General features: G+C 53.4%; 56 non-coding genes across 56 annotated transcripts; 28 read left to right on the plus strand and 28 right to left on the minus strand.

Moving 5' to 3' along the window:
• The first annotated feature begins 348 nt into the window (after nucleotides 1-348).
• Nucleotides 349-440, plus strand: Trnai-uau. The gene is given in 2 exon segments: nucleotides 349-386; nucleotides 405-440. It is a non-coding gene; the product is annotated as a tRNA-Ile (tRNA).
• Nucleotides 441-551: 111 nt separating this feature from the next.
• Trnad-guc lies at nucleotides 552-623 on the plus strand. Its single transcript has one exon. It is a non-coding gene; the product is annotated as a tRNA-Asp (tRNA).
• A 236-nt stretch (nucleotides 624-859) lies between these two features.
• On the minus strand, nucleotides 860-931 carry Trnam-cau. Its single transcript has one exon. It is a non-coding gene; the product is annotated as a tRNA-Met (tRNA).
• Nucleotides 932-1205: 274 nt separating this feature from the next.
• Nucleotides 1206-1278, minus strand: Trnar-acg. Its single transcript has one exon. It is a non-coding gene; the product is annotated as a tRNA-Arg (tRNA).
• Nucleotides 1279-1718: 440 nt separating this feature from the next.
• On the plus strand, nucleotides 1719-1810 carry Trnai-uau. The gene is given in 2 exon segments: nucleotides 1719-1756; nucleotides 1775-1810. It is a non-coding gene; the product is annotated as a tRNA-Ile (tRNA).
• A 111-nt stretch (nucleotides 1811-1921) lies between these two features.
• On the plus strand, nucleotides 1922-1993 carry Trnad-guc. The gene has a single exon. It is a non-coding gene; the product is annotated as a tRNA-Asp (tRNA).
• Nucleotides 1994-2229: 236 nt separating this feature from the next.
• Nucleotides 2230-2301, minus strand: Trnam-cau. Its single transcript has one exon. It is a non-coding gene; the product is annotated as a tRNA-Met (tRNA).
• A 274-nt stretch (nucleotides 2302-2575) lies between these two features.
• Nucleotides 2576-2648, minus strand: Trnar-acg. The gene has a single exon. It is a non-coding gene; the product is annotated as a tRNA-Arg (tRNA).
• A 440-nt stretch (nucleotides 2649-3088) lies between these two features.
• On the plus strand, nucleotides 3089-3180 carry Trnai-uau. The gene is given in 2 exon segments: nucleotides 3089-3126; nucleotides 3145-3180. It is a non-coding gene; the product is annotated as a tRNA-Ile (tRNA).
• A 111-nt stretch (nucleotides 3181-3291) lies between these two features.
• Trnad-guc lies at nucleotides 3292-3363 on the plus strand. The gene has a single exon. It is a non-coding gene; the product is annotated as a tRNA-Asp (tRNA).
• A 236-nt stretch (nucleotides 3364-3599) lies between these two features.
• Trnam-cau lies at nucleotides 3600-3671 on the minus strand. The gene has a single exon. It is a non-coding gene; the product is annotated as a tRNA-Met (tRNA).
• A 274-nt stretch (nucleotides 3672-3945) lies between these two features.
• On the minus strand, nucleotides 3946-4018 carry Trnar-acg. Its single transcript has one exon. It is a non-coding gene; the product is annotated as a tRNA-Arg (tRNA).
• Nucleotides 4019-4458: 440 nt separating this feature from the next.
• On the plus strand, nucleotides 4459-4550 carry Trnai-uau. Its single transcript is given in 2 exon segments — nucleotides 4459-4496; nucleotides 4515-4550. It is a non-coding gene; the product is annotated as a tRNA-Ile (tRNA).
• A 111-nt stretch (nucleotides 4551-4661) lies between these two features.
• Trnad-guc lies at nucleotides 4662-4733 on the plus strand. The gene has a single exon. It is a non-coding gene; the product is annotated as a tRNA-Asp (tRNA).
• Nucleotides 4734-4969: 236 nt separating this feature from the next.
• Trnam-cau lies at nucleotides 4970-5041 on the minus strand. The gene has a single exon. It is a non-coding gene; the product is annotated as a tRNA-Met (tRNA).
• A 274-nt stretch (nucleotides 5042-5315) lies between these two features.
• On the minus strand, nucleotides 5316-5388 carry Trnar-acg. The gene has a single exon. It is a non-coding gene; the product is annotated as a tRNA-Arg (tRNA).
• A 440-nt stretch (nucleotides 5389-5828) lies between these two features.
• Trnai-uau lies at nucleotides 5829-5920 on the plus strand. The gene is given in 2 exon segments: nucleotides 5829-5866; nucleotides 5885-5920. It is a non-coding gene; the product is annotated as a tRNA-Ile (tRNA).
• A 111-nt stretch (nucleotides 5921-6031) lies between these two features.
• Trnad-guc lies at nucleotides 6032-6103 on the plus strand. The gene has a single exon. It is a non-coding gene; the product is annotated as a tRNA-Asp (tRNA).
• Nucleotides 6104-6339: 236 nt separating this feature from the next.
• Trnam-cau lies at nucleotides 6340-6411 on the minus strand. The gene has a single exon. It is a non-coding gene; the product is annotated as a tRNA-Met (tRNA).
• Nucleotides 6412-6685: 274 nt separating this feature from the next.
• On the minus strand, nucleotides 6686-6758 carry Trnar-acg. Its single transcript has one exon. It is a non-coding gene; the product is annotated as a tRNA-Arg (tRNA).
• Nucleotides 6759-7198: 440 nt separating this feature from the next.
• Nucleotides 7199-7290, plus strand: Trnai-uau. Its single transcript is given in 2 exon segments — nucleotides 7199-7236; nucleotides 7255-7290. It is a non-coding gene; the product is annotated as a tRNA-Ile (tRNA).
• Nucleotides 7291-7401: 111 nt separating this feature from the next.
• Trnad-guc lies at nucleotides 7402-7473 on the plus strand. Its single transcript has one exon. It is a non-coding gene; the product is annotated as a tRNA-Asp (tRNA).
• Nucleotides 7474-7709: 236 nt separating this feature from the next.
• On the minus strand, nucleotides 7710-7781 carry Trnam-cau. Its single transcript has one exon. It is a non-coding gene; the product is annotated as a tRNA-Met (tRNA).
• Nucleotides 7782-8055: 274 nt separating this feature from the next.
• On the minus strand, nucleotides 8056-8128 carry Trnar-acg. Its single transcript has one exon. It is a non-coding gene; the product is annotated as a tRNA-Arg (tRNA).
• Nucleotides 8129-8568: 440 nt separating this feature from the next.
• Trnai-uau lies at nucleotides 8569-8660 on the plus strand. Its single transcript is given in 2 exon segments — nucleotides 8569-8606; nucleotides 8625-8660. It is a non-coding gene; the product is annotated as a tRNA-Ile (tRNA).
• A 111-nt stretch (nucleotides 8661-8771) lies between these two features.
• Trnad-guc lies at nucleotides 8772-8843 on the plus strand. Its single transcript has one exon. It is a non-coding gene; the product is annotated as a tRNA-Asp (tRNA).
• A 236-nt stretch (nucleotides 8844-9079) lies between these two features.
• Nucleotides 9080-9151, minus strand: Trnam-cau. Its single transcript has one exon. It is a non-coding gene; the product is annotated as a tRNA-Met (tRNA).
• Nucleotides 9152-9425: 274 nt separating this feature from the next.
• Nucleotides 9426-9498, minus strand: Trnar-acg. Its single transcript has one exon. It is a non-coding gene; the product is annotated as a tRNA-Arg (tRNA).
• A 440-nt stretch (nucleotides 9499-9938) lies between these two features.
• Trnai-uau lies at nucleotides 9939-10030 on the plus strand. The gene is given in 2 exon segments: nucleotides 9939-9976; nucleotides 9995-10030. It is a non-coding gene; the product is annotated as a tRNA-Ile (tRNA).
• Nucleotides 10031-10141: 111 nt separating this feature from the next.
• On the plus strand, nucleotides 10142-10213 carry Trnad-guc. Its single transcript has one exon. It is a non-coding gene; the product is annotated as a tRNA-Asp (tRNA).
• A 236-nt stretch (nucleotides 10214-10449) lies between these two features.
• Trnam-cau lies at nucleotides 10450-10521 on the minus strand. The gene has a single exon. It is a non-coding gene; the product is annotated as a tRNA-Met (tRNA).
• A 274-nt stretch (nucleotides 10522-10795) lies between these two features.
• Nucleotides 10796-10868, minus strand: Trnar-acg. Its single transcript has one exon. It is a non-coding gene; the product is annotated as a tRNA-Arg (tRNA).
• Nucleotides 10869-11308: 440 nt separating this feature from the next.
• On the plus strand, nucleotides 11309-11400 carry Trnai-uau. Its single transcript is given in 2 exon segments — nucleotides 11309-11346; nucleotides 11365-11400. It is a non-coding gene; the product is annotated as a tRNA-Ile (tRNA).
• A 111-nt stretch (nucleotides 11401-11511) lies between these two features.
• On the plus strand, nucleotides 11512-11583 carry Trnad-guc. Its single transcript has one exon. It is a non-coding gene; the product is annotated as a tRNA-Asp (tRNA).
• A 236-nt stretch (nucleotides 11584-11819) lies between these two features.
• Trnam-cau lies at nucleotides 11820-11891 on the minus strand. Its single transcript has one exon. It is a non-coding gene; the product is annotated as a tRNA-Met (tRNA).
• Nucleotides 11892-12165: 274 nt separating this feature from the next.
• Nucleotides 12166-12238, minus strand: Trnar-acg. Its single transcript has one exon. It is a non-coding gene; the product is annotated as a tRNA-Arg (tRNA).
• A 440-nt stretch (nucleotides 12239-12678) lies between these two features.
• On the plus strand, nucleotides 12679-12770 carry Trnai-uau. The gene is given in 2 exon segments: nucleotides 12679-12716; nucleotides 12735-12770. It is a non-coding gene; the product is annotated as a tRNA-Ile (tRNA).
• A 111-nt stretch (nucleotides 12771-12881) lies between these two features.
• Trnad-guc lies at nucleotides 12882-12953 on the plus strand. The gene has a single exon. It is a non-coding gene; the product is annotated as a tRNA-Asp (tRNA).
• A 236-nt stretch (nucleotides 12954-13189) lies between these two features.
• Trnam-cau lies at nucleotides 13190-13261 on the minus strand. The gene has a single exon. It is a non-coding gene; the product is annotated as a tRNA-Met (tRNA).
• A 274-nt stretch (nucleotides 13262-13535) lies between these two features.
• Trnar-acg lies at nucleotides 13536-13608 on the minus strand. Its single transcript has one exon. It is a non-coding gene; the product is annotated as a tRNA-Arg (tRNA).
• A 440-nt stretch (nucleotides 13609-14048) lies between these two features.
• Trnai-uau lies at nucleotides 14049-14140 on the plus strand. The gene is given in 2 exon segments: nucleotides 14049-14086; nucleotides 14105-14140. It is a non-coding gene; the product is annotated as a tRNA-Ile (tRNA).
• Nucleotides 14141-14251: 111 nt separating this feature from the next.
• Trnad-guc lies at nucleotides 14252-14323 on the plus strand. The gene has a single exon. It is a non-coding gene; the product is annotated as a tRNA-Asp (tRNA).
• A 236-nt stretch (nucleotides 14324-14559) lies between these two features.
• On the minus strand, nucleotides 14560-14631 carry Trnam-cau. Its single transcript has one exon. It is a non-coding gene; the product is annotated as a tRNA-Met (tRNA).
• A 274-nt stretch (nucleotides 14632-14905) lies between these two features.
• Trnar-acg lies at nucleotides 14906-14978 on the minus strand. The gene has a single exon. It is a non-coding gene; the product is annotated as a tRNA-Arg (tRNA).
• A 440-nt stretch (nucleotides 14979-15418) lies between these two features.
• Nucleotides 15419-15510, plus strand: Trnai-uau. Its single transcript is given in 2 exon segments — nucleotides 15419-15456; nucleotides 15475-15510. It is a non-coding gene; the product is annotated as a tRNA-Ile (tRNA).
• Nucleotides 15511-15621: 111 nt separating this feature from the next.
• Trnad-guc lies at nucleotides 15622-15693 on the plus strand. Its single transcript has one exon. It is a non-coding gene; the product is annotated as a tRNA-Asp (tRNA).
• Nucleotides 15694-15929: 236 nt separating this feature from the next.
• Nucleotides 15930-16001, minus strand: Trnam-cau. Its single transcript has one exon. It is a non-coding gene; the product is annotated as a tRNA-Met (tRNA).
• Nucleotides 16002-16275: 274 nt separating this feature from the next.
• On the minus strand, nucleotides 16276-16348 carry Trnar-acg. The gene has a single exon. It is a non-coding gene; the product is annotated as a tRNA-Arg (tRNA).
• Nucleotides 16349-16788: 440 nt separating this feature from the next.
• On the plus strand, nucleotides 16789-16880 carry Trnai-uau. The gene is given in 2 exon segments: nucleotides 16789-16826; nucleotides 16845-16880. It is a non-coding gene; the product is annotated as a tRNA-Ile (tRNA).
• A 111-nt stretch (nucleotides 16881-16991) lies between these two features.
• Nucleotides 16992-17063, plus strand: Trnad-guc. The gene has a single exon. It is a non-coding gene; the product is annotated as a tRNA-Asp (tRNA).
• Nucleotides 17064-17299: 236 nt separating this feature from the next.
• Nucleotides 17300-17371, minus strand: Trnam-cau. Its single transcript has one exon. It is a non-coding gene; the product is annotated as a tRNA-Met (tRNA).
• Nucleotides 17372-17645: 274 nt separating this feature from the next.
• Nucleotides 17646-17718, minus strand: Trnar-acg. Its single transcript has one exon. It is a non-coding gene; the product is annotated as a tRNA-Arg (tRNA).
• A 440-nt stretch (nucleotides 17719-18158) lies between these two features.
• On the plus strand, nucleotides 18159-18250 carry Trnai-uau. The gene is given in 2 exon segments: nucleotides 18159-18196; nucleotides 18215-18250. It is a non-coding gene; the product is annotated as a tRNA-Ile (tRNA).
• A 111-nt stretch (nucleotides 18251-18361) lies between these two features.
• Nucleotides 18362-18433, plus strand: Trnad-guc. Its single transcript has one exon. It is a non-coding gene; the product is annotated as a tRNA-Asp (tRNA).
• Nucleotides 18434-18669: 236 nt separating this feature from the next.
• On the minus strand, nucleotides 18670-18741 carry Trnam-cau. Its single transcript has one exon. It is a non-coding gene; the product is annotated as a tRNA-Met (tRNA).
• A 274-nt stretch (nucleotides 18742-19015) lies between these two features.
• On the minus strand, nucleotides 19016-19088 carry Trnar-acg. Its single transcript has one exon. It is a non-coding gene; the product is annotated as a tRNA-Arg (tRNA).
• Nucleotides 19089-19282: the final 194 nt, after the last annotated feature.

Raw genomic sequence — 19282 nt, forward strand, 5'->3', positions numbered from 1 at the left:
CGGCGCGGCCACTCCGGTCTTCCGCACTCTGCAGGGAGCTGCCAAGGAAGGCATCTCCCCTCTAGCTGCTCGGCCATGTTGCGCCTGCATAGCTTAGAGCTTGCCACACATCTGCCCTCGCCGTTGGACAGGTAGCAGATGGCAAGGCGCGCGTTTTCTGCAATTTTTCGGTGATGACAAGCGGCTGATATGCTTGTAAGTGTAGCATATGAAACAAGAATCGTATGAAGCATCCGTAGACAGGTGCTAAAGTCGCAGTATGGCCGCAGGTGACGGTCGTATGAGGGTCTGTTGCCACAACAGGTTGGCAGCAAAGCGAATACCGCTAACTGAAAGCACCCTGCTGTAGCCCCAGTGGCGCAATTGGTTAGCGCACGGTACTTATAAGGCAGTAGCCGTGAGCAATGCCGGGGTTGTGAGTTCGAGCCTCACCTGGGGCATACTTTTATTTCGTAGCAGCTGACTCTGAAAGCATCGGGACGCTAGATTTGAGATGTATCACCTACTTGAGAATCATAAGTGAGCGTGCATTGTAGGTACCGATTGCGTATTCCTCGGTAGTATAGTGGTTAGTATCCCCGCCTGTCACGCGGGAGACCGGGGTTCGATTCCCCGCTGGGGAGGTGCGACTTTTATATCGCAAAAGTTGCACGTGTGGCCCGAAAGGACATTAACGTTGTGATCGAGAAATGTAGTTGCTGCAGAATCGTAAGAAAGTCTGCGTCTTAGGAAGTGTTTCTCGTATTCTTCACACCACGTCGTCGTCGTTTCAGAACTTACAGGGTTTGCTGTTGACGCTGAATCATCGCACCCGAGGCTTAGTGAACGAGCTCGAAGCACCCAAGAAAAAGAATAATTTTAGCAGAGCGTGGTTTCGATCCACGGACCTCTGGGTTATGGGCCCAGCACGCTTCCACTGCGCCACTCTGCTGCGTGGAGGTGTTCGCCCTCTGCGGTGCGTGACATGGGACACTTGGAAAAGCGTTGTCTGCGTCGCGTACCGATTAATTAACTGTGTGACATCTCTCAGCTTGACTTGTCTCGACTTTGCTCGACTGACGCTACGCTGACGCTTGCACGAAGCGATATTTACCACGATCGTCTCGAGATGCAGCTGCGAGATGCTCAGGATTGACATTGCACTGCACGCAGGTGGAAACATTCGAACGCACTGCCTAGCTACGCGCCCGCAACTAACAAAATGCCGACCCTGCCAGGATTCGAACCTGGAATCTTCTGATCCGTAGTCAGACGCGTTATCCGTTGCGCCACAGGGCCACTGTTCGCGTTTCGTAATAAGAGGCTGCTACACATCGCGGAGCAACGCGTTCTCGGTGGCTCGTCAACTGCGTGTCGTCCACTGACAACGGCGGCGCGGCCACTCCGGTCTTCCGCACTCTGCAGGGAGCTGCCAAGGAAGGCATCTCCCCTCTAGCTGCTCGGCCATGTTGCGCCTGCATAGCTTAGAGCTTGCCACACATCTGCCCTCGCCGTTGGACAGGTAGCAGATGGCAAGGCGCGCGTTTTCTGCAATTTTTCGGTGATGACAAGCGGCTGATATGCTTGTAAGTGTAGCATATGAAACAAGAATCGTATGAAGCATCCGTAGACAGGTGCTAAAGTCGCAGTATGGCCGCAGGTGACGGTCGTATGAGGGTCTGTTGCCACAACAGGTTGGCAGCAAAGCGAATACCGCTAACTGAAAGCACCCTGCTGTAGCCCCAGTGGCGCAATTGGTTAGCGCACGGTACTTATAAGGCAGTAGCCGTGAGCAATGCCGGGGTTGTGAGTTCGAGCCTCACCTGGGGCATACTTTTATTTCGTAGCAGCTGACTCTGAAAGCATCGGGACGCTAGATTTGAGATGTATCACCTACTTGAGAATCATAAGTGAGCGTGCATTGTAGGTACCGATTGCGTATTCCTCGGTAGTATAGTGGTTAGTATCCCCGCCTGTCACGCGGGAGACCGGGGTTCGATTCCCCGCTGGGGAGGTGCGACTTTTATATCGCAAAAGTTGCACGTGTGGCCCGAAAGGACATTAACGTTGTGATCGAGAAATGTAGTTGCTGCAGAATCGTAAGAAAGTCTGCGTCTTAGGAAGTGTTTCTCGTATTCTTCACACCACGTCGTCGTCGTTTCAGAACTTACAGGGTTTGCTGTTGACGCTGAATCATCGCACCCGAGGCTTAGTGAACGAGCTCGAAGCACCCAAGAAAAAGAATAATTTTAGCAGAGCGTGGTTTCGATCCACGGACCTCTGGGTTATGGGCCCAGCACGCTTCCACTGCGCCACTCTGCTGCGTGGAGGTGTTCGCCCTCTGCGGTGCGTGACATGGGACACTTGGAAAAGCGTTGTCTGCGTCGCGTACCGATTAATTAACTGTGTGACATCTCTCAGCTTGACTTGTCTCGACTTTGCTCGACTGACGCTACGCTGACGCTTGCACGAAGCGATATTTACCACGATCGTCTCGAGATGCAGCTGCGAGATGCTCAGGATTGACATTGCACTGCACGCAGGTGGAAACATTCGAACGCACTGCCTAGCTACGCGCCCGCAACTAACAAAATGCCGACCCTGCCAGGATTCGAACCTGGAATCTTCTGATCCGTAGTCAGACGCGTTATCCGTTGCGCCACAGGGCCACTGTTCGCGTTTCGTAATAAGAGGCTGCTACACATCGCGGAGCAACGCGTTCTCGGTGGCTCGTCAACTGCGTGTCGTCCACTGACAACGGCGGCGCGGCCACTCCGGTCTTCCGCACTCTGCAGGGAGCTGCCAAGGAAGGCATCTCCCCTCTAGCTGCTCGGCCATGTTGCGCCTGCATAGCTTAGAGCTTGCCACACATCTGCCCTCGCCGTTGGACAGGTAGCAGATGGCAAGGCGCGCGTTTTCTGCAATTTTTCGGTGATGACAAGCGGCTGATATGCTTGTAAGTGTAGCATATGAAACAAGAATCGTATGAAGCATCCGTAGACAGGTGCTAAAGTCGCAGTATGGCCGCAGGTGACGGTCGTATGAGGGTCTGTTGCCACAACAGGTTGGCAGCAAAGCGAATACCGCTAACTGAAAGCACCCTGCTGTAGCCCCAGTGGCGCAATTGGTTAGCGCACGGTACTTATAAGGCAGTAGCCGTGAGCAATGCCGGGGTTGTGAGTTCGAGCCTCACCTGGGGCATACTTTTATTTCGTAGCAGCTGACTCTGAAAGCATCGGGACGCTAGATTTGAGATGTATCACCTACTTGAGAATCATAAGTGAGCGTGCATTGTAGGTACCGATTGCGTATTCCTCGGTAGTATAGTGGTTAGTATCCCCGCCTGTCACGCGGGAGACCGGGGTTCGATTCCCCGCTGGGGAGGTGCGACTTTTATATCGCAAAAGTTGCACGTGTGGCCCGAAAGGACATTAACGTTGTGATCGAGAAATGTAGTTGCTGCAGAATCGTAAGAAAGTCTGCGTCTTAGGAAGTGTTTCTCGTATTCTTCACACCACGTCGTCGTCGTTTCAGAACTTACAGGGTTTGCTGTTGACGCTGAATCATCGCACCCGAGGCTTAGTGAACGAGCTCGAAGCACCCAAGAAAAAGAATAATTTTAGCAGAGCGTGGTTTCGATCCACGGACCTCTGGGTTATGGGCCCAGCACGCTTCCACTGCGCCACTCTGCTGCGTGGAGGTGTTCGCCCTCTGCGGTGCGTGACATGGGACACTTGGAAAAGCGTTGTCTGCGTCGCGTACCGATTAATTAACTGTGTGACATCTCTCAGCTTGACTTGTCTCGACTTTGCTCGACTGACGCTACGCTGACGCTTGCACGAAGCGATATTTACCACGATCGTCTCGAGATGCAGCTGCGAGATGCTCAGGATTGACATTGCACTGCACGCAGGTGGAAACATTCGAACGCACTGCCTAGCTACGCGCCCGCAACTAACAAAATGCCGACCCTGCCAGGATTCGAACCTGGAATCTTCTGATCCGTAGTCAGACGCGTTATCCGTTGCGCCACAGGGCCACTGTTCGCGTTTCGTAATAAGAGGCTGCTACACATCGCGGAGCAACGCGTTCTCGGTGGCTCGTCAACTGCGTGTCGTCCACTGACAACGGCGGCGCGGCCACTCCGGTCTTCCGCACTCTGCAGGGAGCTGCCAAGGAAGGCATCTCCCCTCTAGCTGCTCGGCCATGTTGCGCCTGCATAGCTTAGAGCTTGCCACACATCTGCCCTCGCCGTTGGACAGGTAGCAGATGGCAAGGCGCGCGTTTTCTGCAATTTTTCGGTGATGACAAGCGGCTGATATGCTTGTAAGTGTAGCATATGAAACAAGAATCGTATGAAGCATCCGTAGACAGGTGCTAAAGTCGCAGTATGGCCGCAGGTGACGGTCGTATGAGGGTCTGTTGCCACAACAGGTTGGCAGCAAAGCGAATACCGCTAACTGAAAGCACCCTGCTGTAGCCCCAGTGGCGCAATTGGTTAGCGCACGGTACTTATAAGGCAGTAGCCGTGAGCAATGCCGGGGTTGTGAGTTCGAGCCTCACCTGGGGCATACTTTTATTTCGTAGCAGCTGACTCTGAAAGCATCGGGACGCTAGATTTGAGATGTATCACCTACTTGAGAATCATAAGTGAGCGTGCATTGTAGGTACCGATTGCGTATTCCTCGGTAGTATAGTGGTTAGTATCCCCGCCTGTCACGCGGGGGACCGGGGTTCGATTTCCCGCTGGGGAGGTGCGACTTTTATATCGCAAAAGTTGCACGTGTGGCCCGAAAGGACATTAACGTTGTGATCGAGAAATGTAGTTGCTGCAGAATCGTAAGAAAGTCTGCGTCTTAGGAAGTGTTTCTCGTATTCTTCACACCACGTCGTCGTCGTTTCAGAACTTACAGGGTTTGCTGTTGACGCTGAATCATCGCACCCGAGGCTTAGTGAACGAGCTCGAAGCACCCAAGAAAAAGAATAATTTTAGCAGAGCGTGGTTTCGATCCACGGACCTCTGGGTTATGGGCCCAGCACGCTTCCACTGCGCCACTCTGCTGCGTGGAGGTGTTCGCCCTCTGCGGTGCGTGACATGGGACACTTGGAAAAGCGTTGTCTGCGTCGCGTACCGATTAATTAACTGTGTGACATCTCTCAGCTTGACTTGTCTCGACTTTGCTCGACTGACGCTACGCTGACGCTTGCACGAAGCGATATTTACCACGATCGTCTCGAGATGCAGCTGCGAGATGCTCAGGATTGACATTGCACTGCACGCAGGTGGAAACATTCGAACGCACTGCCTAGCTACGCGCCCGCAACTAACAAAATGCCGACCCTGCCAGGATTCGAACCTGGAATCTTCTGATCCGTAGTCAGACGCGTTATCCGTTGCGCCACAGGGCCACTGTTCGCGTTTCGTAATAAGAGGCTGCTACACATCGCGGAGCAACGCGTTCTCGGTGGCTCGTCAACTGCGTGTCGTCCACTGACAACGGCGGCGCGGCCACTCCGGTCTTCCGCACTCTGCAGGGAGCTGCCTAGGAAGGCATCTCCCCTCTAGCTGCTCGGCCATGTTGCGCCTGCATAGCTTAGAGCTTGCCACACATCTGCCCTCGCCGTTGGACAGGTAGCAGATGGCAAGGCGCGCGTTTTCTGCAATTTTTCGGTGATGACAAGCGGCTGATATGCTTGTAAGTGTAGCATATGAAACAAGAATCGTATGAAGCATCCGTAGACAGGTGCTAAAGTCGCAGTATGGCCGCAGGTGACGGTCGTATGAGGGTCTGTTGCCACAACAGGTTGGCAGCAAAGCGAATACCGCTAACTGAAAGCACCCTGCTGTAGCCCCAGTGGCGCAATTGGTTAGCGCACGGTACTTATAAGGCAGTAGCCGTGAGCAATGCCGGGGTTGTGAGTTCGAGCCTCACCTGGGGCATACTTTTATTTCGTAGCAGCTGACTCTGAAAGCATCGGGACGCTAGATTTGAGATGTATCACCTACTTGAGAATCATAAGTGAGCGTGCATTGTAGGTACCGATTGCGTATTCCTCGGTAGTATAGTGGTTAGTATCCCCGCCTGTCACGCGGGAGACCGGGGTTCGATTTCCCGCTGGGGAGGTGCGACTTTTATATCGCAAAAGTTGCACGTGTGGCCCGAAAGGACATTAACGTTGTGATCGAGAAATGTAGTTGCTGCAGAATCGTAAGAAAGTCTGCGTCTTAGGAAGTGTTTCTCGTATTCTTCACACCACGTCGTCGTCGTTTCAGAACTTACAGGGTTTGCTGTTGACGCTGAATCATCGCACCCGAGGCTTAGTGAACGAGCTCGAAGCACCCAAGAAAAAGAATAATTTTAGCAGAGCGTGGTTTCGATCCACGGACCTCTGGGTTATGGGCCCAGCACGCTTCCACTGCGCCACTCTGCTGCGTGGAGGTGTTCGCCCTCTGCGGTGCGTGACATGGGACACTTGGAAAAGCGTTGTCTGCGTCGCGTACCGATTAATTAACTGTGTGACATCTCTCAGCTTGACTTGTCTCGACTTTGCTCGACTGACGCTACGCTGACGCTTGCACGAAGCGATATTTACCACGATCGTCTCGAGATGCAGCTGCGAGATGCTCAGGATTGACATTGCACTGCACGCAGGTGGAAACATTCGAACGCACTGCCTAGCTACGCGCCCGCAACTAACAAAATGCCGACCCTGCCAGGATTCGAACCTGGAATCTTCTGATCCGTAGTCAGACGCGTTATCCGTTGCGCCACAGGGCCACTGTTCGCGTTTCGTAATAAGAGGCTGCTACACATCGCGGAGCAACGCGTTCTCGGTGGCTCGTCAACTGCGTGTCGTCCACTGACAACGGCGGCGCGGCCACTCCGGTCTTCCGCACTCTGCAGGGAGCTGCCTAGGAAGGCATCTCCCCTCTAGCTGCTCGGCCATGTTGCGCCTGCATAGCTTAGAGCTTGCCACACATCTGCCCTCGCCGTTGGACAGGTAGCAGATGGCAAGGCGCGCGTTTTCTGCAATTTTTCGGTGATGACAAGCGGCTGATATGCTTGTAAGTGTAGCATATGAAACAAGAATCGTATGAAGCATCCGTAGACAGGTGCTAAAGTCGCAGTATGGCCGCAGGTGACGGTCGTATGAGGGTCTGTTGCCACAACAGGTTGGCAGCAAAGCGAATACCGCTAACTGAAAGCACCCTGCTGTAGCCCCAGTGGCGCAATTGGTTAGCGCACGATACTTATAAGGCAGTAGCCGTGAGCAATGCCGGGGTTGTGAGTTCGAGCCTCACCTGGGGCATACTTTTATTTCGTAGCAGCTGACTCTGAAAGCATCGGGACGCTAGATTTGAGATGTATCACCTACTTGAGAATCATAAGTGAGCGTGCATTGTAGGTACCGATTGCGTATTCCTCGGTAGTATAGTGGTTAGTATCCCCGCCTGTCACGCGGGAGACCGGGGTTCGATTTCCCGCTGGGGAGGTGCGACTTTTATATCGCAAAAGTTGCACGTGTGGCCCGAAAGGACATTAACGTTGTGATCGAGAAATGTAGTTGCTGCAGAATCGTAAGAAAGTCTGCGTCTTAGGAAGTGTTTCTCGTATTCTTCACACCACGTCGTCGTCGTTTCAGAACTTACAGGGTTTGCTGTTGACGCTGAATCATCGCACCCGAGGCTTAGTGAACGAGCTCGAAGCACCCAAGAAAAAGAATAATTTTAGCAGAGCGTGGTTTCGATCCACGGACCTCTGGGTTATGGGCCCAGCACGCTTCCACTGCGCCACTCTGCTGCGTGGAGGTGTTCGCCCTCTGCGGTGCGTGACATGGGACACTTGGAAAAGCGTTGTCTGCGTCGCGTACCGATTAATTAACTGTGTGACATCTCTCAGCTTGACTTGTCTCGACTTTGCTCGACTGACGCTACGCTGACGCTTGCACGAAGCGATATTTACCACGATCGTCTCGAGATGCAGCTGCGAGATGCTCAGGATTGACATTGCACTGCACGCAGGTGGAAACATTCGAACGCACTGCCTAGCTACGCGCCCGCAACTAACAAAATGCCGACCCTGCCAGGATTCGAACCTGGAATCTTCTGATCCGTAGTCAGACGCGTTATCCGTTGCGCCACAGGGCCACTGTTCGCGTTTCGTAATAAGAGGCTGCTACACATCGCGGAGCAACGCGTTCTCGGTGGCTCGTCAACTGCGTGTCGTCCACTGACAACGGCGGCGCGGCCACTCCGGTCTTCCGCACTCTGCAGGGAGCTGCCAAGGAAGGCATCTCCCCTCTAGCTGCTCGGCCATGTTGCGCCTGCATAGCTTAGAGCTTGCCACACATCTGCCCTCGCCGTTGGACAGGTAGCAGATGGCAAGGCGCGCGTTTTCTGCAATTTTTCGGTGATGACAAGCGGCTGATATGCTTGTAAGTGTAGCATATGAAACAAGAATCGTATGAAGCATCCGTAGACAGGTGCTAAAGTCGCAGTATGGCCGCAGGTGACGGTCGTATGAGGGTCTGTTGCCACAACAGGTTGGCAGCAAAGCGAATACCGCTAACTGAAAGCACCCTGCTGTAGCCCCAGTGGCGCAATTGGTTAGCGCACGGTACTTATAAGGCAGTAGCCGTGAGCAATGCCGGGGTTGTGAGTTCGAGCCTCACCTGGGGCATACTTTTATTTCGTAGCAGCTGACTCTGAAAGCATCGGGACGCTAGATTTGAGATGTATCACCTACTTGAGAATCATAAGTGAGCGTGCATTGTAGGTACCGATTGCGTATTCCTCGGTAGTATAGTGGTTAGTATCCCCGCCTGTCACGCGGGAGACCGGGGTTCGATTTCCCGCTGGGGAGGTGCGACTTTTATATCGCAAAAGTTGCACGTGTGGCCCGAAAGGACATTAACGTTGTGATCGAGAAATGTAGTTGCTGCAGAATCGTAAGAAAGTCTGCGTCTTAGGAAGTGTTTCTCGTATTCTTCACACCACGTCGTCGTCGTTTCAGAACTTACAGGGTTTGCTGTTGACGCTGAATCATCGCACCCGAGGCTTAGTGAACGAGCTCGAAGCACCCAAGAAAAAGAATAATTTTAGCAGAGCGTGGTTTCGATCCACGGACCTCTGGGTTATGGGCCCAGCACGCTTCCACTGCGCCACTCTGCTGCGTGGAGGTGTTCGCCCTCTGCGGTGCGTGACATGGGACACTTGGAAAAGCGTTGTCTGCGTCGCGTACCGATTAATTAACTGTGTGACATCTCTCAGCTTGACTTGTCTCGACTTTGCTCGACTGACGCTACGCTGACGCTTGCACGAAGCGATATTTACCACGATCGTCTCGAGATGCAGCTGCGAGATGCTCAGGATTGACATTGCACTGCACGCAGGTGGAAACATTCGAACGCACTGCCTAGCTACGCGCCCGCAACTAACAAAATGCCGACCCTGCCAGGATTCGAACCTGGAATCTTCTGATCCGTAGTCAGACGCGTTATCCGTTGCGCCACAGGGCCACTGTTCGCGTTTCGTAATAAGAGGCTGCTACACATCGCGGAGCAACGCGTTCTCGGTGGCTCGTCAACTGCGTGTCGTCCACTGACAACGGCGGCGCGGCCACTCCGGTCTTCCGCACTCTGCAGGGAGCTGCCTAGGAAGGCATCTCCCCTCTAGCTGCTCGGCCATGTTGCGCCTGCATAGCTTAGAGCTTGCCACACATCTGCCCTCGCCGTTGGACAGGTAGCAGATGGCAAGGCGCGCGTTTTCTGCAATTTTTCGGTGATGACAAGCGGCTGATATGCTTGTAAGTGTAGCATATGAAACAAGAATCGTATGAAGCATCCGTAGACAGGTGCTAAAGTCGCAGTATGGCCGCAGGTGACGGTCGTATGAGGGTCTGTTGCCACAACAGGTTGGCAGCAAAGCGAATACCGCTAACTGAAAGCACCCTGCTGTAGCCCCAGTGGCGCAATTGGTTAGCGCACGGTACTTATAAGGCAGTAGCCGTGAGCAATGCCGGGGTTGTGAGTTCGAGCCTCACCTGGGGCATACTTTTATTTCGTAGCAGCTGACTCTGAAAGCATCGGGACGCTAGATTTGAGATGTATCACCTACTTGAGAATCATAAGTGAGCGTGCATTGTAGGTACCGATTGCGTATTCCTCGGTAGTATAGTGGTTAGTATCCCCGCCTGTCACGCGGGAGACCGGGGTTCGATTTCCCGCTGGGGAGGTGCGACTTTTATATCGCAAAAGTTGCACGTGTGGCCCGAAAGGACATTAACGTTGTGATCGAGAAATGTAGTTGCTGCAGAATCGTAAGAAAGTCTGCGTCTTAGGAAGTGTTTCTCGTATTCTTCACACCACGTCGTCGTCGTTTCAGAACTTACAGGGTTTGCTGTTGACGCTGAATCATCGCACCCGAGGCTTAGTGAACGAGCTCGAAGCACCCAAGAAAAAGAATAATTTTAGCAGAGCGTGGTTTCGATCCACGGACCTCTGGGTTATGGGCCCAGCACGCTTCCACTGCGCCACTCTGCTGCGTGGAGGTGTTCGCCCTCTGCGGTGCGTGACATGGGACACTTGGAAAAGCGTTGTCTGCGTCGCGTACCGATTAATTAACTGTGTGACATCTCTCAGCTTGACTTGTCTCGACTTTGCTCGACTGACGCTACGCTGACGCTTGCACGAAGCGATATTTACCACGATCGTCTCGAGATGCAGCTGCGAGATGCTCAGGATTGACATTGCACTGCACGCAGGTGGAAACATTCGAACGCACTGCCTAGCTACGCGCCCGCAACTAACAAAATGCCGACCCTGCCAGGATTCGAACCTGGAATCTTCTGATCCGTAGTCAGACGCGTTATCCGTTGCGCCACAGGGCCACTGTTCGCGTATCGTAATAAGAGGCTGCTACACATCGCGGAGCAACGCGTTCTCGGTGGCTCGTCAACTGCGTGTCGTCCACTGACAACGGCGGCGCGGCCACTCCGGTCTTCCGCACTCTGCAGGGAGCTGCCTAGGAAGGCATCTCCCCTCTAGCTGCTCGGCCATGTTGCGCCTGCATAGCTTAGAGCTTGCCACACATCTGCCCTCGCCGTTGGACAGGTAGCAGATGGCAAGGCGCGCGTTTTCTGCAATTTTTCGGTGATGACAAGCGGCTGATATGCTTGTAAGTGTAGCATATGAAACAAGAATCGTATGAAGCATCCGTAGACAGGTGCTAAAGTCGCAGTATGGCCGCAGGTGACGGTCGTATGAGGGTCTGTTGCCACAACAGGTTGGCAGCAAAGCGAATACCGCTAACTGAAAGCACCCTGCTGTAGCCCCAGTGGCGCAATTGGTTAGCGCACGGTACTTATAAGGCAGTAGCCGTGAGCAATGCCGGGGTTGTGAGTTCGAGCCTCACCTGGGGCATACTTTTATTTCGTAGCAGCTGACTCTGAAAGCATCGGGACGCTAGATTTGAGATGTATCACCTATTTGAGAATCATAAGTGAGCGTGCATTGTAGGTACCGATTGCGTATTCCTCGGTAGTATAGTGGTTAGTATCCCCGCCTGTCACGCGGGAGACCGGGGTTCGATTTCCCGCTGGGGAGGTGCGACTTTTATATCGCAAAAGTTGCACGTGTGGCCCGAAAGGACATTAACGTTGTGATCGAGAAATGTAGTTGCTGCAGAATCGTAAGAAAGTCTGCGTCTTAGGAAGTGTTTCTCGTATTCTTCACACCACGTCGTCGTCGTTTCAGAACTTACAGGGTTTGCTGTTGACGCTGAATCATCGCACCCGAGGCTTAGTGAACGAGCTCGAAGCACCCAAGAAAAAGAATAATTTTAGCAGAGCGTGGTTTCGATCCACGGACCTCTGGGTTATGGGCCCAGCACGCTTCCACTGCGCCACTCTGCTGCGTGGAGGTGTTCGCCCTCTGCGGTGCGTGACATGGGACACTTGGAAAAGCGTTGTCTGCGTCGCGTACCGATTAATTAACTGTGTGACATCTCTCAGCTTGACTTGTCTCGACTTTGCTCGACTGACGCTACGCTGACGCTTGCACGAAGCGATATTTACCACGATCGTCTCGAGATGCAGCTGCGAGATGCTCAGGATTGACATTGCACTGCACGCAGGTGGAAACATTCGAACGCACTGCCTAGCTACGCGCCCGCAACTAACAAAATGCCGACCCTGCCAGGATTCGAACCTGGAATCTTCTGATCCGTAGTCAGACGCGTTATCCGTTGCGCCACAGGGCCACTGTTCGCGTTTCGTAATAAGAGGCTGCTACACATCGCGGAGCAACGCGTTCTCGGTGGCTCGTCAACTGCGTGTCGTCCACTGACAACGGCGGCGCGGCCACTCCGGTCTTCCGCACTCTGCAGGGAGCTGCCTAGGAAGGCATCTCCCCTCTAGCTGCTCGGCCATGTTGCGCCTGCATAGCTTAGAGCTTGCCACACATCTGCCCTCGCCGTTGGACAGGTAGCAGATGGCAAGGCGCGCGTTTTCTGCAATTTTTCGGTGATGACAAGCGGCTGATATGCTTGTAAGTGTAGCATATGAAACAAGAATCGTATGAAGCATCCGTAGACAGGTGCTAAAGTCGCAGTATGGCCGCAGGTGACGGTCGTATGAGGGTCTGTTGCCACAACAGGTTGGCAGCAAAGCGAATACCGCTAACTGAAAGCACCCTGCTGTAGCCCCAGTGGCGCAATTGGTTAGCGCACGGTACTTATAAGGCAGTAGCCGTGAGCAATGCCGGGGTTGTGAGTTCGAGCCTCACCTGGGGCATACTTTTATTTCGTAGCAGCTGACTCTGAAAGCATCGGGACGCTAGATTTGAGATGTATCACCTACTTGAGAATCATAAGTGAGCGTGCATTGTAGGTACCGATTGCGTATTCCTCGGTAGTATAGTGGTTAGTATCCCCGCCTGTCACGCGGGAGACCGGGGTTCGATTTCCCGCTGGGGAGGTGCGACTTTTATATCGCAAAAGTTGCACGTGTGGCCCGAAAGGACATTAACGTTGTGATCGAGAAATGTAGTTGCTGCAGAATCGTAAGAAAGTCTGCGTCTTAGGAAGTGTTTCTCGTATTCTTCACACCACGTCGTCGTCGTTTCAGAACTTACAGGGTTTGCTGTTGACGCTGAATCATCGCACCCGAGGCTTAGTGAACGAGCTCGAAGCACCCAAGAAAAAGAATAATTTTAGCAGAGCGTGGTTTCGATCCACGGACCTCTGGGTTATGGGCCCAGCACGCTTCCACTGCGCCACTCTGCTGCGTGGAGGTGTTCGCCCTCTGCGGTGCGTGACATGGGACACTTGGAAAAGCGTTGTCTGCGTCGCGTACCGATTAATTAACTGTGTGACATCTCTCAGCTTGACTTGTCTCGACTTTGCTCGACTGACGCTACGCTGACGCTTGCACGAAGCGATATTTACCACGATCGTCTCGAGATGCAGCTGCGAGATGCTCAGGATTGACATTGCACTGCACGCAGGTGGAAACATTCGAACGCACTGCCTAGCTACGCGCCCGCAACTAACAAAATGCCGACCCTGCCAGGATTCGAACCTGGAATCTTCTGATCCGTAGTCAGACGCGTTATCCGTTGCGCCACAGGGCCACTGTTCGCGTATCGTAATAAGAGGCTGCTACACATCGCGGAGCAACGCGTTCTCGGTGGCTCGTCAACTGCGTGTCGTCCACTGACAACGGCGGCGCGGCCACTCCGGTCTTCCGCACTCTGCAGGGAGCTGCCTAGGAAGGCATCTCCCCTCTAGCTGCTCGGCCATGTTGCGCCTGCATAGCTTAGAGCTTGCCACACATCTGCCCTCGCCGTTGGACAGGTAGCAGATGGCAAGGCGCGCGTTTTCTGCAATTTTTCGGTGATGACAAGCGGCTGATATGCTTGTAAGTGTAGCATATGAAACAAGAATCGTATGAAGCATCCGTAGACAGGTGCTAAAGTCGCAGTATGGCCGCAGGTGACGGTCGTATGAGGGTCTGTTGCCACAACAGGTTGGCAGCAAAGCGAATACCGCTAACTGAAAGCACCCTGCTGTAGCCCCAGTGGCGCAATTGGTTAGCGCACGGTACTTATAAGGCAGTAGCCGTGAGCAATGCCGGGGTTGTGAGTTCGAGCCTCACCTGGGGCATACTTTTATTTCGTAGCAGCTGACTCTGAAAGCATCGGGACGCTAGATTTGAGATGTATCACCTATTTGAGAATCATAAGTGAGCGTGCATTGTAGGTACCGATTGCGTATTCCTCGGTAGTATAGTGGTTAGTATCCCCGCCTGTCACGCGGGAGACCGGGGTTCGATTTCCCGCTGGGGAGGTGCGACTTTTATATCGCAAAAGTTGCACGTGTGGCCCGAAAGGACATTAACGTTGTGATCGAGAAATGTAGTTGCTGCAGAATCGTAAGAAAGTCTGCGTCTTAGGAAGTGTTTCTCGTATTCTTCACACCACGTCGTCGTCGTTTCAGAACTTACAGGGTTTGCTGTTGACGCTGAATCATCGCACCCGAGGCTTAGTGAACGAGCTCGAAGCACCCAAGAAAAAGAATAATTTTAGCAGAGCGTGGTTTCGATCCACGGACCTCTGGGTTATGGGCCCAGCACGCTTCCACTGCGCCACTCTGCTGCGTGGAGGTGTTCGCCCTCTGCGGTGCGTGACATGGGACACTTGGAAAAGCGTTGTCTGCGTCGCGTACCGATTAATTAACTGTGTGACATCTCTCAGCTTGACTTGTCTCGACTTTGCTCGACTGACGCTACGCTGACGCTTGCACGAAGCGATATTTACCACGATCGTCTCGAGATGCAGCTGCGAGATGCTCAGGATTGACATTGCACTGCACGCAGGTGGAAACATTCGAACGCACTGCCTAGCTACGCGCCCGCAACTAACAAAATGCCGACCCTGCCAGGATTCGAACCTGGAATCTTCTGATCCGTAGTCAGACGCGTTATCCGTTGCGCCACAGGGCCACTGTTCGCGTTTCGTAATAAGAGGCTGCTACACATCGCGGAGCAACGCGTTCTCGGTGGCTCGTCAACTGCGTGTCGTCCACTGACAACGGCGGCGCGGCCACTCCGGTCTTCCGCACTCTGCAGGGAGCTGCCTAGGAAGGCATCTCCCCTCTAGCTGCTCGGCCATGTTGCGCCTGCATAGCTTAGAGCTTGCCACACATCTGCCCTCGCCGTTGGACAGGTAGCAGATGGCAAGGCGCGCGTTTTCTGCAATTTTTCGGTGATGACAAGCGGCTGATATGCTTGTAAGTGTAGCATATGAAACAAGAATCGTATGAAGCATCCGTAGACAGGTGCTAAAGTCGCAGTATGGCCGCAGGTGACGGTCGTATGAGGGTCTGTTGCCACAACAGGTTGGCAGCAAAGCGAATACCGCTAACTGAAAGCACCCTGCTGTAGCCCCAGTGGCGCAATTGGTTAGCGCACGGTACTTATAAGGCAGTAGCCGTGAGCAATGCCGGGGTTGTGAGTTCGAGCCTCACCTGGGGCATACTTTTATTTCGTAGCAGCTGACTCTGAAAGCATCGGGACGCTAGATTTGAGATGTATCACCTACTTGAGAATCATAAGTGAGCGTGCATTGTAGGTACCGATTGCGTATTCCTCGGTAGTATAGTGGTTAGTATCCCCGCCTGTCACGCGGGAGACCGGGGTTCGATTTCCCGCTGGGGAGGTGCGACTTTTATATCGCAAAAGTTGCACGTGTGGCCCGAAAGGACATTAACGTTGTGATCGAGAAATGTAGTTGCTGCAGAATCGTAAGAAAGTCTGCGTCTTAGGAAGTGTTTCTCGTATTCTTCACACCACGTCGTCGTCGTTTCAGAACTTACAGGGTTTGCTGTTGACGCTGAATCATCGCACCCGAGGCTTAGTGAACGAGCTCGAAGCACCCAAGAAAAAGAATAATTTTAGCAGAGCGTGGTTTCGATCCACGGACCTCTGGGTTATGGGCCCAGCACGCTTCCACTGCGCCACTCTGCTGCGTGGAGGTGTTCGCCCTCTGCGGTGCGTGACATGGGACACTTGGAAAAGCGTTGTCTGCGTCGCGTACCGATTAATTAACTGTGTGACATCTCTCAGCTTGACTTGTCTCGACTTTGCTCGACTGACGCTACGCTGACGCTTGCACGAAGCGATATTTACCACGATCGTCTCGAGATGCAGCTGCGAGATGCTCAGGATTGACATTGCACTGCACGCAGGTGGAAACATTCGAACGCACTGCCTAGCTACGCGCCCGCAACTAACAAAATGCCGACCCTGCCAGGATTCGAACCTGGAATCTTCTGATCCGTAGTCAGACGCGTTATCCGTTGCGCCACAGGGCCACTGTTCGCGTTTCGTAATAAGAGGCTGCTACACATCGCGGAGCAACGCGTTCTCGGTGGCTCGTCAACTGCGTGTCGTCCACTGACAACGGCGGCGCGGCCACTCCGGTCTTCCGCACTCTGCAGGGAGCTGCCTAGGAAGGCATCTCCCCTCTAGCTGCTCGGCCATGTTGCGCCTGCATAGCTTAGAGCTTGCCACACATCTGCCCTCGCCGTTGGACAGGTAGCAGATGGCAAGGCGCGCGTTTTCTGCAATTTTTCGGTGATGACAAGCGGCTGATATGCTTGTAAGTGTAGCATATGAAACAAGAATCGTATGAAGCATCCGTAGACAGGTGCTAAAGTCGCAGTATGGCCGCAGGTGACGGTCGTATGAGGGTCTGTTGCCACAACAGGTTGGCAGCAAAGCGAATACCGCTAACTGAAAGCACCCTGCTGTAGCCCCAGTGGCGCAATTGGTTAGCGCACGGTACTTATAAGGCAGTAGCCGTGAGCAATGCCGGGGTTGTGAGTTCGAGCCTCACCTGGGGCATACTTTTATTTCGTAGCAGCTGACTCTGAAAGCATCGGGACGCTAGATTTGAGATGTATCACCTACTTGAGAATCATAAGTGAGCGTGCATTGTAGGTACCGATTGCGTATTCCTCGGTAGTATAGTGGTTAGTATCCCCGCCTGTCACGCGGGAGACCGGGGTTCGATTTCCCGCTGGGGAGGTGCGACTTTTATATCGCAAAAGTTGCACGTGTGGCCCGAAAGGACATTAACGTTGTGATCGAGAAATGTAGTTGCTGCAGAATCGTAAGAAAGTCTGCGTCTTAGGAAGTGTTTCTCGTATTCTTCACACCACGTCGTCGTCGTTTCAGAACTTACAGGGTTTGCTGTTGACGCTGAATCATCGCACCCGAGGCTTAGTGAACGAGCTCGAAGCACCCAAGAAAAAGAATAATTTTAGCAGAGCGTGGTTTCGATCCACGGACCTCTGGGTTATGGGCCCAGCACGCTTCCACTGCGCCACTCTGCTGCGTGGAGGTGTTCGCCCTCTGCGGTGCGTGACATGGGACACTTGGAAAAGCGTTGTCTGCGTCGCGTACCGATTAATTAACTGTGTGACATCTCTCAGCTTGACTTGTCTCGACTTTGCTCGACTGACGCTACGCTGACGCTTGCACGAAGCGATATTTACCACGATCGTCTCGAGATGCAGCTGCGAGATGCTCAGGATTGACATTGCACTGCACGCAGGTGGAAACATTCGAACGCACTGCCTAGCTACGCGCCCGCAACTAACAAAATGCCGACCCTGCCAGGATTCGAACCTGGAATCTTCTGATCCGTAGTCAGACGCGTTATCCGTTGCGCCACAGGGCCACTGTTCGCGTTTCGTAATAAGAGGCTGCTACACATCGCGGAGCAACGCGTTCTCGGTGGCTCGTCAACTGCGTGTCGTCCACTGACAACGGCGGCGCGGCCACTCCGGTCTTCCGCACTCTGCAGGGAGCTGCCTAGGAAGGCATCTCCCCTCTAGCTGCTCGGCCATGTTGCGCCTGCATAGCTTAGAGCTTGCCACACATCTGCCCTCGCCGTTGGACAGGTAGCAGATGGCAAGGCGCGCGTTTTCTGCAATTTTTCGGTGATGACAAGCGGCTGATATGCTTGTAAGTGTAGCATATGAAACAAGAATCGTATGAAGCATCCGTAGACAGGTGCTAAAGTCGCAGTATGGCCGCAGGTGACGGTCGTATGAGGGTCTGTTGCCACAACAGGTTGGCAGCAAAGCGAATACCGCTAACTGAAAGCACCCTGCTGTAGCCCCAGTGGCGCAATTGGTTAGCGCACGGTACTTATAAGGCAGTAGCCGTGAGCAATGCCGGGGTTGTGAGTTCGAGCCTCACCTGGGGCATACTTTTATTTCGTAGCAGCTGACTCTGAAAGCATCGGGACGCTAGATTTGAGATGTATCACCTACTTGAGAATCATAAGTGAGCGTGCATTGTAGGTACCGATTGCGTATTCCTCGGTAGTATAGTGGTTAGTATCCCCGCCTGTCACGCGGGGGACCGGGGTTCGATTTCCCGCTGGGGAGGTGCGACTTTTATATCGCAAAAGTTGCACGTGTGGCCCGAAAGGACATTAACGTTGTGATCGAGAAATGTAGTTGCTGCAGAATCGTAAGAAAGTCTGCGTCTTAGGAAGTGTTTCTCGTATTCTTCACACCACGTCGTCGTCGTTTCAGAACTTACAGGGTTTGCTGTTGACGCTGAATCATCGCACCCGAGGCTTAGTGAACGAGCTCGAAGCACCCAAGAAAAAGAATAATTTTAGCAGAGCGTGGTTTCGATCCACGGACCTCTGGGTTATGGGCCCAGCACGCTTCCACTGCGCCACTCTGCTGCGTGGAGGTGTTCGCCCTCTGCGGTGCGTGACATGGGACACTTGGAAAAGCGTTGTCTGCGTCGCGTACCGATTAATTAACTGTGTGACATCTCTCAGCTTGACTTGTCTCGACTTTGCTCGACTGACGCTACGCTGACGCTTGCACGAAGCGATATTTACCACGATCGTCTCGAGATGCAGCTGCGAGATGCTCAGGATTGACATTGCACTGCACGCAGGTGGAAACATTCGAACGCACTGCCTAGCTACGCGCCCGCAACTAACAAAATGCCGACCCTGCCAGGATTCGAACCTGGAATCTTCTGATCCGTAGTCAGACGCGTTATCCGTTGCGCCACAGGGCCACTGTTCGCGTTTCGTAATAAGAGGCTGCTACACATCGCGGAGCAACGCGTTCTCGGTGGCTCGTCAACTGCGTGTCGTCCACTGACAACGGCGGCGCGGCCACTCCGGTCTTCCGCACTCTGCAGGGAGCTGCCTAGGAAGGCATCTCCCCTCTAGCTGCTCGGCCATGTTGCGCCTGCATAGCTTAGAGCTT

Source organism: Schistocerca piceifrons, unplaced genomic scaffold, assembly GCF_021461385.2.
Source record: "Schistocerca piceifrons isolate TAMUIC-IGC-003096 unplaced genomic scaffold, iqSchPice1.1 HiC_scaffold_1684, whole genome shotgun sequence".
In the NCBI taxonomy this organism is placed as follows: domain Eukaryota; kingdom Metazoa; phylum Arthropoda; class Insecta; order Orthoptera; family Acrididae; genus Schistocerca; species Schistocerca piceifrons.